Consider the following 15087-nt stretch of genomic DNA (forward strand, 5'->3'; position numbering starts at 1 on the left):
TGGGCCTGAGCCTGGGTTCCCCCCAACCCACCACTACAGGAACATCTCCTGGGAGGGGAAGTCAGGCCCCTGTCAGGACAGAAGGCTAAACTGTTCTGAAATAAGCCCCCATGGAAAACAGAGACTGTAGGAGTTCTCTCACCAACCTCCTTGCTGGCCTATGATGAAAAGGGCTCAGTAGACTGTAACCCTGGCCCTAGAGAGAGAAGGGCTACGTGGAGGGTCACAGTGAGCCCCTGAGGCTAGTATAAACCGCCTAGAAGCGCAAGACCCACGGGAGCAAGGTCAGAGCTCTGCCACATTGTCATTTACATGAGAAATGTTAGATAATGACTTCCGTCTTTTTGTTGGATGACTCCTTGGAAAACTGGTAGGTTAGGAAACCTGAATGGACTGGATCAATAGAGACGGGCAACGAGTTTTAGTAAGTCTGTTTAAAACTTTGGGTTTGGGTTTATTTTCATTAGCTCCTACTTACTTCAAATGCCTGAAAAAAAATTAGGAGAAAGACTCTCTTTGAGAAAGATACAACACTCTCATTCCTTTAGCTGTGACCTGGGAAAGATCCTACTCCAGTTCTCTAGTCCTCTACCAAAAAAATAAGGAAGACAAGACTTTGGAAATTGCTGATATTTTAGACAGAAGAGAAGAATAATACGATCATGCCCCACCTCTTAAAACTTGTGACGTAATCACGCAACACGATCACTACAAAAATATTGCCGTTGTTGTACACCTTTGAAAATCAGACTTTGTGCATGAAAGACGGTCAAATCAAAACCAGTTTGCACCAGAGCAGTCAATGACTTTGCTCACAGAAGGCTATTTCTCTCCCAGATTTCAGTTTGATCCCCCACTACAGCAAACTAGCTGTTTTTGTTTTATCATGGGGAAAGTGTATTTTATTTCACTAGAAAATAGTCGAGCCGTTTTTACCTTCCAGCAAATACCTGCCCATGAGGTGAACTTTTTGGAAAATTATGAGTAACCAAAAATGTTGGCTTACAATAGAAATACTTGGGCAATATTGGCTATCTCCAGCTGCTATAATATACTATCAGTAAAGTCCTAATAGTAGGCCTTAGTATCCAACCTTTGATAGTGATCTTGGTCAGCCAATTTGGAGCCTCAAAGATGTTTTAACTGGTTTTGCTATGTAATGTGTGGCCAATACTACCTTTGTCAGGTTTTTTAGGTACAAATAAATCTTCAGAATATCACCCAATAAATTCTAATTTCATTCATGCCATACAGATAATAATTTAAAGAGCTACTCTCTGCTTGCAATTAACCACGGAGAAAATAGATCAGTCCCATAATTTATGTCTGCAAAAGGTTAGGCTGGATTTGTAATTAATGTTTGTTCCTTTTAATGAAATACTCCAAAGGTCTGCACTTCTGTCATTCATGGAGGTAATTTTTCAATTGATTAGTAAAATAATACTTGAAAAGTAAATGCACCCGCTTCAGCACAGAAATGTCTTAGTCAAGTGGAGACAATGACTGGAGTGCTTAAAAAAAAAAATTCAATACAGTGGAGACTGAAGTTTTATTCCACCAGAAGTCAGAACTCTCACTAAAGAGAAAATGCAGAAGGTAATTAAACCTGCAACAGCATCCTCAGCATGCTCTTGTCCCATTTAATTCCTAGGTGGGTTTCAGCATATCTAAATGGTTTTAAAGGTAGATGCCTGAGCTGTGCATTCTAACAAGTGCAATACCCAAGGAACCCATGCATTGCAATGAGGCAGGGCTGCACCTTGATATTTACATTAGGGACAGGCATCCATCAGATGCTGGGAGTTCAGCTTCAGTCTGGATAAGCATCCAGAAGTCTGGGTGCTTACTCAGACTATCCAACACTCTCAAGTCTGAACAACTCATGAGAGTTGTAGTACTGCAATTTCTAGCTACCAAGTAAGTCTTTCTATGAGACTACTGCTTCCAAGCCAATAAAAACAGCCCCCCCCCACCTCCTTTTTCAGGCGCTCAATAAAGATTCTGTTTAAATTTAGCTCTTTTTTAAGGGTGTGTTTGTAGATTGAGATGGTTTATTATTTTATCTGAGACAATTAGCTCATCCCTAATTTAACTTGTAACTTTCTTTAGTCATTTCGTCATGAATGAGAGAGTCCAACATCTCTGCTATAAAAGCCCTCAAATTCTATAGTGATGAACCTGCTACAAATGGCTTGATATGATAGCTAGGTTAGATTAAAGAATGCAAAATGAAAAGGGGCCCTCTGCTAACTTTCTGCAGGGTCCTAAAAGCAAATGCAGCCCTGTGTAAGTGAGCATAATTTCACTGAATTAAGAGGATTTGCTCCTGCTCACACCAAGGTTGAGGGTTTTGTTTTGGCAGAAAAGAACAGCAAGAAACAATTCATGCACATAGCTAAATGGAAAGATATTCCAACTATTTTTAGTATATAGCTCATTGACATTTTTCAAAATTTCAATCTGTTTTTTGGCAAAAATATTTTGCTATTGTTCAATCAGTTCACAGAGTGGTAGATATTTTTTAAAGTTTTTAGCAACATTCTTTGAACCCTTTTCTGCAATTTTCAACAATAAACATATTTTTTGTTCCTTAAAGAGCATCTTCCATCATAGATAATAAAGTTGTCTCAATAACCAAGTTTCAGAGGGAGACGTGAGAGAGGACTTTTATGGACCAGCTTCACTCTGGCTGGCACAACAAGATGTAAATTATACATCCCTGGGCCAGCCTGTCCCCAGCTTTTCTGCCATAGATTCCCACTGGATGAGGCTGCTAATGGGATATGTTGAATTAGTACATCCCGTGGCTGTTCTGGTTGTCCCCTCCTTGGTCAGCTTTTGGGATTGTGCAAGCTTCCAATGGACAACATGGCTGCTGGGAAGCAGGTTGTTGTCACTTTCCACCATCACATTAACTTCCTTGGCTGACTTCCTGCCACTCTGTGTTCCAGCTCTAGGGTCTGTGCTCATTTCCACTGGCATGGAACATGAGCTGAATCCAGCACTACACCTTTCATCTTGCATTTTTAGACAGCTGTGCCAAAATTTCTGAGCACGGACACTGATTTTTGGGTGCCCAGCTGAGAAGTGTCTCAAGTTGGGAATAAAAAAGCCGAGGGGCTCACAATTACATGTCATGTCTTAAAGTTCTGGCCCTAGTGTTTTAGAGCCATAAATTGTAGGAACATGAGGACTGACAACTATTTTTATTATCTTTATATAAAAATGCTAATGATTTTCATTGTGTAAATGTATCCACAGAACAAACCCAGCAAAGCCAGCAGTAGTGTCTCAATCTTGCTCTGGAAGGAGTACTTCCAAAAGTGAGGCGGTAATTTAGTATTTCAGTCCTATGCATGCTGCCTTTGATCTCTCTGTGGAGAGGTGGGCATCTGTCTGTTTGGAATTGGCAAGAGATCAGTAAGGCTCAGACTGGCTCAGTGTTGCAACGTCTAGGTCCCATTTTCTTTTTTTTCTCATAAGTCCTAACATAGCTATACAGACATATTCATACACAATGGCAAAACACAGACAGAATATGGATTGAACAATAACACAGTATGACATAGTCATAGCTATAACAGGAGTATTTAAGATCAATAATTCTCTAAACTCCACCCCCAACACACACAAAAAGAGACTCATCAGAAGCCCAATCAACCTGGAGTCTGTTTGTAATGATCTCATGAAAGACCAAAGGTCTTCATAGTTGGTCAGTTTTTCCATGTGGAGAGTGTTGATTAGCTCAGTTAGCCAATCAAAGAATGTGTGGGAAAGAGCACATTTCCATTTTCGCAAAATGACTTTTTGGCCATTATATGTGCTGCAGCAATCCAGTTCCTTGCATTACTTGAACAGGATAGATCTTGAATGTCCAAAACACAGAGGCTTGACATAGGGAAAACCCCTTTCCTAATTGTCTTAGCTAGAACACCACATGATTCCTTCCAAAACATGGATATACTTTGACATTCAAAGACTATACGAGACAGGTTTGCATTGGAGCGGTCATATTTACAATACATACTATGTGCACCAAGTCCAGTCTTATGAAATTGCTGAGGAGTCCAATAATATCTATGTAGATTTTTGTTTTGAAAGAAACACAAAAACAAAGACCTGGATGTTCTGCATATATTGTGCCAGACATTTTCCTATCTGTCTGAGGAAATGGAGAAGTTTAGCTCCTTCTCACATTATGGTACAGTCAGGAGAATAAATAAAGGGGTTTGGCCATTTGTATGTTACCCACAACATGTTTTTTATTAACATACTTTTTAAGGTGCACTTCAAGTGGCGTGTTGTTTATGGCCTGCCAACCATTCCCCAGCTCATTTCTAAATCTGAATCTAAGCTTAGAAAGGACCTTGCTCTGTTGGTAGCTGATAGTTATCACAAAGATATGTGAAGGAGGCTTGAATTGTCCATTCAACAATATCTTTTATGGTTAATATGCTCTTGGGTAGCCAGGTGGATTTGAATTTCAAACTATTAGCAAGTTTAAACCCTGGATTATAGTAGATTGGCATGGAAGAAAAGTTGATCAGATCAGAAGTAGTAATGGACTTGATTTTCTGAAGAATGCTCCAAGAGGAAGTACATATTGTGTTTTTTCTGAAAGGTGCAGACAACCATTTTAAAAATGGAAGTGCAGAGAGAAAGTCTCCAGCCATGATGGGACTTGGGAAAAGTTGGTATGACAGAACCATTTTATTAAAAATCGTAATTGAAAAGCCAGGTGATATAAACACAGAACAGGCAATCCCACACCCATGTCCCTCATTTGACCCTGATTTATTAAGTTTCTTGTGGGATACCCATAAGAATTGTACAACTCTATTTATTCTTATGAAAGTTGAAGAAGGAAATTTAAATGGAATTAAGTTAAATGTATACATTGATCTTGCTCCTACATTCATTTTAATAGTGTCTAACTTTCTCAATAAAATATATTGATAGTGAGCAACCTTTCGCCAGTTCTCTAAGTATGGAATCCATGTTTGCAGATACTATTTTTGTTAAATCAGAGCATATCCTGATGCCTAGGTAATTTATTTCTTTGCATCAATGTAAGGAGAATGGTTGATTGTATTTGAGATGGATTTAGTCTACGAGAAATATCCATCACTTGAGACTTGTTCCAGTTTATCTGAAATCCTGATTATCTCACCAAGTAGTGTGCTGCAGATAGTAGTGGTGGAATGGAAGAGGAAAGGTTTTGTTTGTTTGTTTGTTTGTTTTTAACATAAACAGGATATCTTCTGTGTATAGTCTTATCTTCTACTCTTTATCCCAGATGGTAATTCCTTCAATGGATGGTGTCTGTCTGATATATGCTGCTAGTAGTTGCAAGGCCATGTCAAATAATAGAAGCAATAGACACGCTCATCAGTTTAACTGAAAAGTGGAGGAGAGGGCACCATTTGTCAGAACAGAGGCAGGGGATGATTTGTAAATATCATCACTCTAGGTCAGGAATTTAGGTTCAAATCCTAATTTTCTCAGGGTTGCTTGTAGGTATGGCCATTCCACTTGATCTAAGGCCTTTCCGGCATCTAATGAAAAGATAGCAGCTGGAGCATCAGTTGTTTGTGCCTGATGGATTATGTGGAATATCTTCTGAGAATCAGAGAGGTGGCCGTGTTAATCTGGATCTGTAAAAGCAGCAAAGAGTCTTGTGGCACCTTATAGACTAACAGACATTTTGGAGCATGAGCTTTCGTGGGTGAATACCCACTTCGTCGGATGCATGTAGTGGAAATTTCCAGGGGCAGGTATATATAAGCAAGCAAGAAGCAGGCTAGAGATAACGAGGTTAGTTCAATCAGGGAGGATGAGGCCCTCTTCTAGCAGCTGAGGTATGAAAACCAAGAGAGGAGAAACTGGTTTTGCAGTTGGCAAGCCATTCAGTCTTTGTTTAATCCTGAGCTGATGGTGTCAAATTTGCAGATGAACTGAAGCTCAGCAGTTTCTCTTTGAAGTCTGGTCCTGAATTTTTTTTTGCTGCAGGATGGCCACCTTAAGATCTGCTATTGTGTGGCCAGGGAGGTTGAAGTGTTCTCCTACAGGTTTTTGTATATTGCCATTCCTAATATCTGATTTGTGTCCATTTATCCTTTTCCGTAGAGACTGTCCAGTTTGGCCGATGTACATAGCAGAGGGGCATTGCTGGCATATGATGGTGTATATTACATTGGTGGACGTGCCGGTGAATGAACTGGTGATGGTGTGGCTGATCTGGTTAGGTCCTGTGATGGTGTCGCTGGTGTAGATATGTGGGCAGAGTTGGCATCGAGGTTTCACACCTCAGCTGGTAGAAGAGGGCCTCATCCTTCCTGATTGAACTAACCTCGTTATCTCTAGCCTGCTTCTTGCTTGCTTATATATACCTGCCCCTGAAAATTTCCACTATGTGCATCCGACGAAGTGGGCATTCACCCATGAAAGCTCATGCTCCAAAACGTCTGTTAGTCTATAAGGTGCCATAAGACTCTTTGCTGCTTTTATCTTCTGAGTGTTGTCCATGGCTAATGTCATACACGAAACCCAACTGGTCTGCCTAGATGATTGGTGGAGCAATGTTGTTTAGGTGGGAAGCGAGAATATTTGTCAGAACTTTATTATCTGTGTTCAACAGAGAGATGGGGGCAGTAGTCACCATTATGAAGATCGTCCTTGTCTTTTTTCTTTTGTAAATATTTCATTATAGCCTTTCAACAGTATCCCAACTAAGAGATTAATAAATGTCCTTTGCAATTCTGCTGGAGCACCACAACACCCAGATGCTTTGACTGAATTTAGTGAGCCAGTTGCCTGCTTAACTTCTAGTAAAGAGAGATGTTCCTCCATAAAATCAGTCTGAGGTAGCAACAGTGTATTTAGGATAATCCCTCCATGAACTGGTCTAATAGATTAGAACTGAGCTCACCATGAGATGTGTTAAGGAATTCATAAAAGTTTTTAAATGGTCTGTTAATTTTATCAGATTCTAATACAGAAAGACCATTGTCCTGTAGCAAAGAGGCTATGGTGTTCTTGGATGAAGCCCTTTAAATTTTCCTCACTTTATTCCCTCCCCACTCCCATATAATGCCTCTGTTTAATTCTGCTAAGCATGAATTAAGCATGGGTTGATTTACATTCATTGTATTTGTATTTTGAGGTAATGAGAGAGTGCAGCAGCTCATTACTTTGAAGGTCTTCTTTATGTTTCCTTCTCCCCAAACTTGGCAACCTCCTCTGCTAAAGAATTAAGTAATTTATTGCTTTCTTTTTTCTTTTCAGATGCAAATTGTATGCATTTTTCTCTTAAGGTAGCCTTCAGTGCTTCCCATAAAGTTGTTGTGGAGGAGCCAGTATTTGTGTTTGCCTTCCAGAAGCTGGTAATGGATGTTTCAATTATCTGAAGAAATTTAGAGTCTCTAAGTAGGTGCGAGTTTAACTTCCATCTTGAGGATCTTATAGCACTATGACCAGTATCTGTGTGAAAAGAAATTAGAGCATGATCAGACATGATATTACTCACGTCTGCCTCCAGACCTGCAGGAACTAGCACCTTAGCTATCCTAAAAATATCTAATCTGAAATTGGAGGCAGGAACCATGGAGAAATATGTGTAGTCCTGCTTCATGGGATGCTTCAGTCTTCAAATATCCACTAGTCCAATATCCTTGAGTAGGAATAACAGATGGTTTGCAAAGGCCTGAGCTTATTACCTAGATACACTTAGATTTGTCTGTGACATCATCCACAATCTTCTAGTACCATTGGGATATCAGTTCTAGTGAAAATAATGTCAACTAGTTCTGCGATAAAGGGTGCATTCCCATCATTAGGATTATATGCCCTGCCCAAAAATAATCTCTTACTATTGAAAATGCCTTCAGTTATTATTTAGCTCCTCTTTGGATCCAGCCATGACGGAATAAATTGAAAAGTTGGGCTCTTGTTGATTAGCATTGTTACTTCCCTACTTGGAAGAAGAGTGATATTCTTGTCCCACATAGTTTTGTAATTATATCTGCATCTTCAGTCCTTAAATGGGTCTCCTGAAGGAAAGCTATATGATGTCCATTTGATTTTAAATGCCTCAAAGTCTTAATTCTCTTGGAGGGTTCATTAAGGATAAGCCCTCATACATTCAGGGGGAAAAGCTTAATAAAGTTCATGAAAAATCAGTGATGGTTCAACTGCTAATTGATGCCCAATAAACTGACAGCCTCTGAGTGCCTCTCTATGCAAAACAAAACCAAACCCACCCATTTTACCCTTAATATCCCAGACCTTAGATGCCTGGGAGCCCTTAATTGAGGAGTTTTAGTGTGGGGGGGTTGAGGGGACCAGGAGTCAGGCAGCCATCTTCTCTACAGGTCACATCCCCCAAGTCCCATTCTCAACAGTGACTTAGGAGCTAAGTCTCACTGACTTTCTGAAATTGGGACTCAGTATATAAATCACGTAGGCAGTGTGACACTGAGCAGAAGAACACTTAAATACCTTTAAAAAATCTCGGCCTAAGAGCCTGAGTCAAATGCCCATTGAAGTCAATGGATGCTGAGTCGGGCCCTTACTCACTTCACATACTGGAGACTCAAAGGGTGAAATCCAGGCAAAACCCCATTAACTTCAATAGGGTCAGGAATTCACCCCATGACTCTTGGTAAACTGTTCCAATGATTAATTACTCTCACTGTTAAAAGTGTACACCTTATTTCCAGTCTGAATTGGTCTAGCTTCAACTACCAAACATTGGATTGTGGTATACCTTTCTCCGCTAGATTAAAGAGGCCATTATTAAATATTTGTTTCCCATGTAGGTACTTATAGACTATAATCAAGTATACCTCTTAATCTTGTATCCTTCCACTGTGTTTGAAGAGAAGAATTAATCTATAATTTTGAACTCCCATTATTTTAGTCTAGACAGCGAAAAAGAGCAATGAAAAAATAGTTGGATTAGTTTTTCAGTCACCTCCTTAAAATTCCCTTAATTGGAGGAAATGCTTGATTATTTTAAATGAATATAATTACGAAATTCTCTTTTGTAAATGGAGACATTTTCTATACCACCTTCTAAAAAAGGCCTTTTACTAAAAGTGTAAGGTAAAATTCAGCTCCTTTGCTGCTAGTGTGTTAAGTGCCTATGATTTACAATGGAAACACTGAAGTATGTATATATAATTCCTAAATGATCACCTAATTGAAATATTTAATTAAAGACCAGCTGGAAAGGTAATCTTGGAAAGTAAAGTCAAGTCAAAATAGGCAGTAAGGGAATTGATTATTTAAACTTATATAACCTGGAAATATTCAGCTATTAGCTAAGTCCTCAGGTGACAGAAGATTTTCTACTTTTAAATAACTTGTTTCTGTTTCCAATGGGCCAGTACAGGAGGGGGCAAAGTTTTTGGCCCAATGGCCACAACTGGATATGGAACTTGTATGGCGGGCCATGAATGTTCACAAAATTGGGGGTTGGGGTACGGGAGCAAGTGAGGGCTCTGGCTGAGGTGGGGCCAGAAATGAAGAGTTCAGGGTGCGGGAGGGACCTCTGGGTTGGGGTGAGGGCTCCAGCTGGGGGTGCAGGCTCTGGGGTCCGGAGGGTGGGAGGGGGATCGGGGCTGAGGCAGGGGGTGTGGGGTGTGTGAGTGGGTCAGGGGTGCAGGCTCTGGGTGGCGCTTACCTCAAGCAGCTCCCAGAAACAGCAGCATGTCCCCTCTCCAGCTCCTACACGAATGCACGGTCAGGTGGTCTGCATGTTGCTCCGTCCGCAGGCGCAGCCCCTGCAGCTCCCATTGGCCCCATTTGCTGGACAATAGGAGCTGCAGGGGCAGCGCTTGGGGCGGGGGGCTGGCTGTCCCTACGCGTAAGAACCGGAGGGGGAACGTGCCACTACTTCTGGGAGCCATGCGGAGCAAGCCCCCGACTCCACTCCCCAGCAGAAGCTCGAGGGCCAGATTAAAATGTCTGAAGGGTCGGATGTGGCTCCCGGGCCGTAGTTTGCCCACCCCTGGGCTAGTAGATGGGGTGACTCAGTACCTCACAAGATCAGTCTTGCTCCTACTGGCTCATTCAGTCTTGTTCATACTTCCCATTAAAAAGATGGAACCAGATCCCGTCCCAAGTCACAAAATGTGGATCATGAGATCAGACAAGTGTTGTAATTCTGGCCTGGATCCCAGGGGAGATTCCAAAAATATTGCTGAAGTTCAGGGAATTTGGACTCAGAATTTTGGTTTGTTCTGATTTGAAGCATTATAATATTAATGCGTAAAGCTTGTCTCTCATGACTTTTGAAGAGGAAGAAGTGGGGTACCCCCAATAAACTACTTGATGCCAGACAAAGATTAAGATGGAGAATATAACTGATAACTTTTAGGGACACCCATGTAAGCATGCTGAGAAAACCAAGCTAAATACCTTTTCTGGTAAAGTAAGGAATATAGATCATCACAACAATTAAAGACAATATCTTGAAAGACATGGCTTCCACTCTCAGATGTGAAATGTTGGGCACATGTTTCATGAGAGAGATGCTAGGACCTGGTTCTGCGTTCACATGCATAAATTTGATACGCCACCTAATTTGAATGGATCTAAGACTGCTGCAGAAAACTTACTCTACATGACAGCGGTTATCTTAGTAGCTTGTTAATACATAAAATAATCTTGTCCAAATTCTGCTCAGTTACAATAGAGAAAATCTACAATAAGTCATCTGAAGTGGGTGGAACTACTCCAGATTTACTGTGGTGTAACAGACATATTTTTGTTCAGAATATAGATCTCTGTAAATACATTACAATATACTGTACCACAGTTGTGTTCACTGGAATACTGTGTGTTAATTAAAAGGAACAATATCTAGTCTTATTGCAGAAATTAATCTTAGAAAAAAATTAAACAAGCTCTAATAGCTGAGTGTTTTCTCCTCAAATTTGTTTCATTCTGCTAGGTTATTATGAAGAAAAGTTCAAAATGCCTCTTATGTATATTGTACAAAGACTAAAGCTCAGGTTCAGAAGTCCAACAACTCATTTTAGAGTACAAACTCAGCTTGAATGTATCAAGTGGTTTATATGGATAATAAGGACATCTTCAGCGACACACTCCCCATATCACCCAAGGGTGAATGAGAACCCCTCATGCGTCAGGGTATAATTCAGTTTGAGAGAAGGAACTAGGAAGAAATGTCCCCCTATGAAGGAGTTATTTCATAATTGCTCACTTTGGAGTTTCCTATCCCTGAAGCATATAGTACAGATCTCTATTGTAGATAGACCCACTGGTCTGGCAATTCCCATGTGATGTGTCCATTTCTAGATAGAGCAAGTATTTACATAGGAAATGCATTAGCCATATTTCCTCTGCCTCTGTTATGCTTTAGGTTGCAAATTTTATTTATTTGACATTGGAAACAGAATTAATTTTTCCGTAACATAAAAGTGATTTAGTTTATACCCTGGAATCCAGACATTTTTTTCCACAAGCTATTTATTTTCCTTTTGTGTTGCATTTAATTGGGAGAAAGCATATTTAAGACATGAACAAGTTTCATTAGCTGACACTTTATGATGATTGGTGGATTACAAAAAGAGAACCCAGTTTACAGTGATGGCCTATATGGGACAAGTTGAGCAGGAAAACTCATTTAGCTGCTCCTTGTTATGCACTAGACTAGAGTCAACATTATATTCAGTGAGCAGGTGTGAAGCTGTTTAGTAAGCCCTGGAAAAGAACTGTGAAAAACACAAAATTGTAAGAATGATGCTGGAAACTATTCAACAATGAAGGCAATCGCACTAGAGCTAAAGCAATGCTATTAAATAATGAACAGTAATAGGTGACTGCTGCAAATTGGCATATGCTGCCTGCTGCAAGCTAGAGGATTAATTCGGAACCATGTAATTTGCCAAAAGAGCAAGTCTACTTGGAGGTGAATGTTTTGCAGTGTGTTATATTGCTTTATGGAAAGTCAGGAGTCCCATATTTGGACTATAATTCTACCTCCCAGTACTGATGACGCCTGAATGACTTCAAAACTCTGTACTCCTTCATCATTACCAATCACAATCTATTTTGTTACTTTCTTCTAATTTATTTGATCTATTTCTTCTCCACAGCTCACTTTTCCAGTGAAAAAACTATGAACCCTGCTTACTTAAACAGGTTAGGATTTTATCTGCATGAAATAATCTACTGATGTGAATCTATTCCTGCAGCTATTTTTACTGTTCACCATTGAGAGTATGTGGTTCATCGTTTGCCTCTTCATTATAAGTCAGTTTTGTCACAATAAATGCATTGGGCTTTCCTAATATAGGGCCAGATATTCACAAATGTACATGGCCCAGTCAATAAGGGTATGTCTGCACTTCAGGTGGGAGCATGTCTCCCAGACTCCGGCTAGCAGGGCTTGAGCTAGTGTGCTAAAAATAGCACTCGGGGCTTTAGAGCCCAAACTGTAGTGTCTACACTGCTATTTTTAGCACACTATCTCAATCGCCGCTAGCAGAAACCTGGAAGGCTTGCTCTCAGGGACAGTGTAGAGTTGTAGACATACCCTAAAGGGGGACAGAGAGCCCCACAGTTTAGCATAGGTTCTGTTAGGCATGTAATTGTGTGCCTAATATGCATGTGCGATTATTGCCACTGTTCATGTAAATTGGGTAACAACATGTACATTGTTAATTGTGGTTGTTTGTTTGTGTAGTTGCCCAACTTGCATTGCAGTCATGATAATTAGGACCTACAACTGCAGGTCCATTTTGAATAGGCAAGTGCATGCCCATAAGATTTTGAAAATCTGGCCCATACTTGCTTTTTAACATTACATTGATGATACTTTACTATAGGCATATGAATTAAGTGTAGAAGAATGTGTCAAACAAAGGACACACTTTGCATTGGAAGAGTTTATGTTGTAAATATGAGTGAGTAAAATGTATCACAAAACTATAGGAACGGATACCATAAACAGGAGTCATGTGATACATCTGTTGATTTTTCCAGTTACAATTATAAATATTTTAATTCTTTTTCTAATCTACAAATGTAAAAAAAAATTTTACAGGACCATATTACTATACTTTTTATAGTTCAGAAGATTAACATTAGCCCTTAGTTCCATATTTACCACCTCATTGAAATCAGTGGGGTTGCATGAACATAAATAAAGGCATTAAGTTGAACTAAATCCAGTATATTTAATAAATTGATGGCTCTTTATCTTGTGAAAATGAAGATAAATATACAGTTTTTGGGGGTTCATCCTGCCACTGAATTTTATGCAAACCTCCCATTGACTTCTGTTTGTGGAATCATGTCAGAACTGGAAACTTTGGGTCAACCTGCACTCTGGTGTAAATCTCGAGCGCACCTTTGACTTTACTGGAAAAACTCCAGACTTCTGCCACCATATGGAAAATCAGAATTTGGCTCATTATGTTTTATGCACTTGGGCATCTACAATTAGGGGTGGGAATATTGGGATATTTCCAAGGAGTATATATTTGGAAGCACTGGTTGTAGTCGGGGGGCTAATCATTCAATTTCCCATTAATGTCAATGAAAATGACTTAGGTTAAAACAGCTCTCAACGTTTTGAAAATGGACCTTTATATGTATTTCAGATGCTCTAAGAATTCCAAGTATTTTCATGCTGAGTCTCGCAAATCCTTCAGGGATATAGCATAGAGTACAGCACATGATGATTTTTCCTGTTACTGGGCCTGAATACACCTCTGACCCAATATAACACAAATTCGGCTATAACTCGGTAAAGCAGTGCTCTAGAGGGGTGGAGCTGCGCACTCCGGTGGATCAAAGCAACTTCGATATAATGCGGTTTCACCTATAATGCAGTAAGATTTTTTGCCTCCCGAGGACAGCGTTATATCGGGGTCGAGGGGTACTAGCATAAATCAGGAGTAACTCCACTTACACATGTACAAAGTAATGCCTTTATATTAGAGTAAAATCTTCGAGAGAGCAGAAGAATCAAGCCCACTCTCTTTATTATGAGCTTTTCTTAGAATGAAAAACATATTTTCTTCTTGAATGCAGTACACATTTTCCTAAAAGAGGCGTTTTGCAAACAAGCTATTGAAGTACTAAAGAAGACATTGATTAGTTTTAAATGGCAGCTACATTTCAAGTGCATGTAAAGACAAGTGCATTTGCTTTTGAGGTTAAGCCTCTATATTTAATAATTGAAGGAAAAATACAGTAAGTGCCGATGGAGGAAACTTCTGTGGAAAAATATTATACAGTAACTTAACTGCCATAACTACAATTGCCTTAACAGATCATATCATAGTTCCACTCAGACGGTTTTTTAAAGCAGACTATTCCTATATTACACATGCCTTTTTATTTATTTTTAGGTAAGGTTTAGAAAATATTTGTGTTGATTCAGGAATCTGAACATACAGAGTATATCAAAAGAATTGTAGTTAACTTGGTATCCAGTTAGTGTTCAACTCCTTTGTGTTATCTATTTTGTCCTCCTTTGATTGGAGAAATGCCATCCATCCCCTCCAAGAATTTTTCCAGCTTCCCCCCATTTCATTTTATGCATTTTCTTTTGTTTAATATACACAGGGCCACATTTTGCAACTGTTACCTTGAATAGCACATTCATGAAAGTCAGCTCACTGAGTAAGTGCTCATCACTTGGTCCTGCTACTGAAGGCAGGGGGCTGGACTCGATGACCTTTCGAGGTCCCTTCCAGTTCTAGGAGATTGGTATATCTCCAATTATTATATCAGTGAAAGTAAGGGCTGTAGAGTCAAACCATAGTATAGATTTTATTCATAAAGAATCTTGATTCTGTTTGTTTGCATTACAGTATTGTCTGAGTCCTATAGTACTCTTCAAGAGACCCTGTCTACCCAAAGTGCTTATGATCTAAATGGACAAAGTAGACAAATGGTGGAACGATGGGGATTTGAGGCCCAGAGAAGTTAATTGTCCAGGGTCACGCACAAAGTCAGTGGTAGATCCAGGAGTTGAACCCTAATCTCCTGACTTTCACAAAACTATCCTTTCTCTGCATCTATAATGGAGGTCTAAATCCTGAAGCTGTT

The sequence above is a fragment of the Mauremys reevesii genome, linkage group 16 (genome assembly GCF_016161935.1).
Source record: "Mauremys reevesii isolate NIE-2019 linkage group 16, ASM1616193v1, whole genome shotgun sequence".
Taxonomy (NCBI): Eukaryota; Metazoa; Chordata; order Testudines; family Geoemydidae; genus Mauremys; species Mauremys reevesii.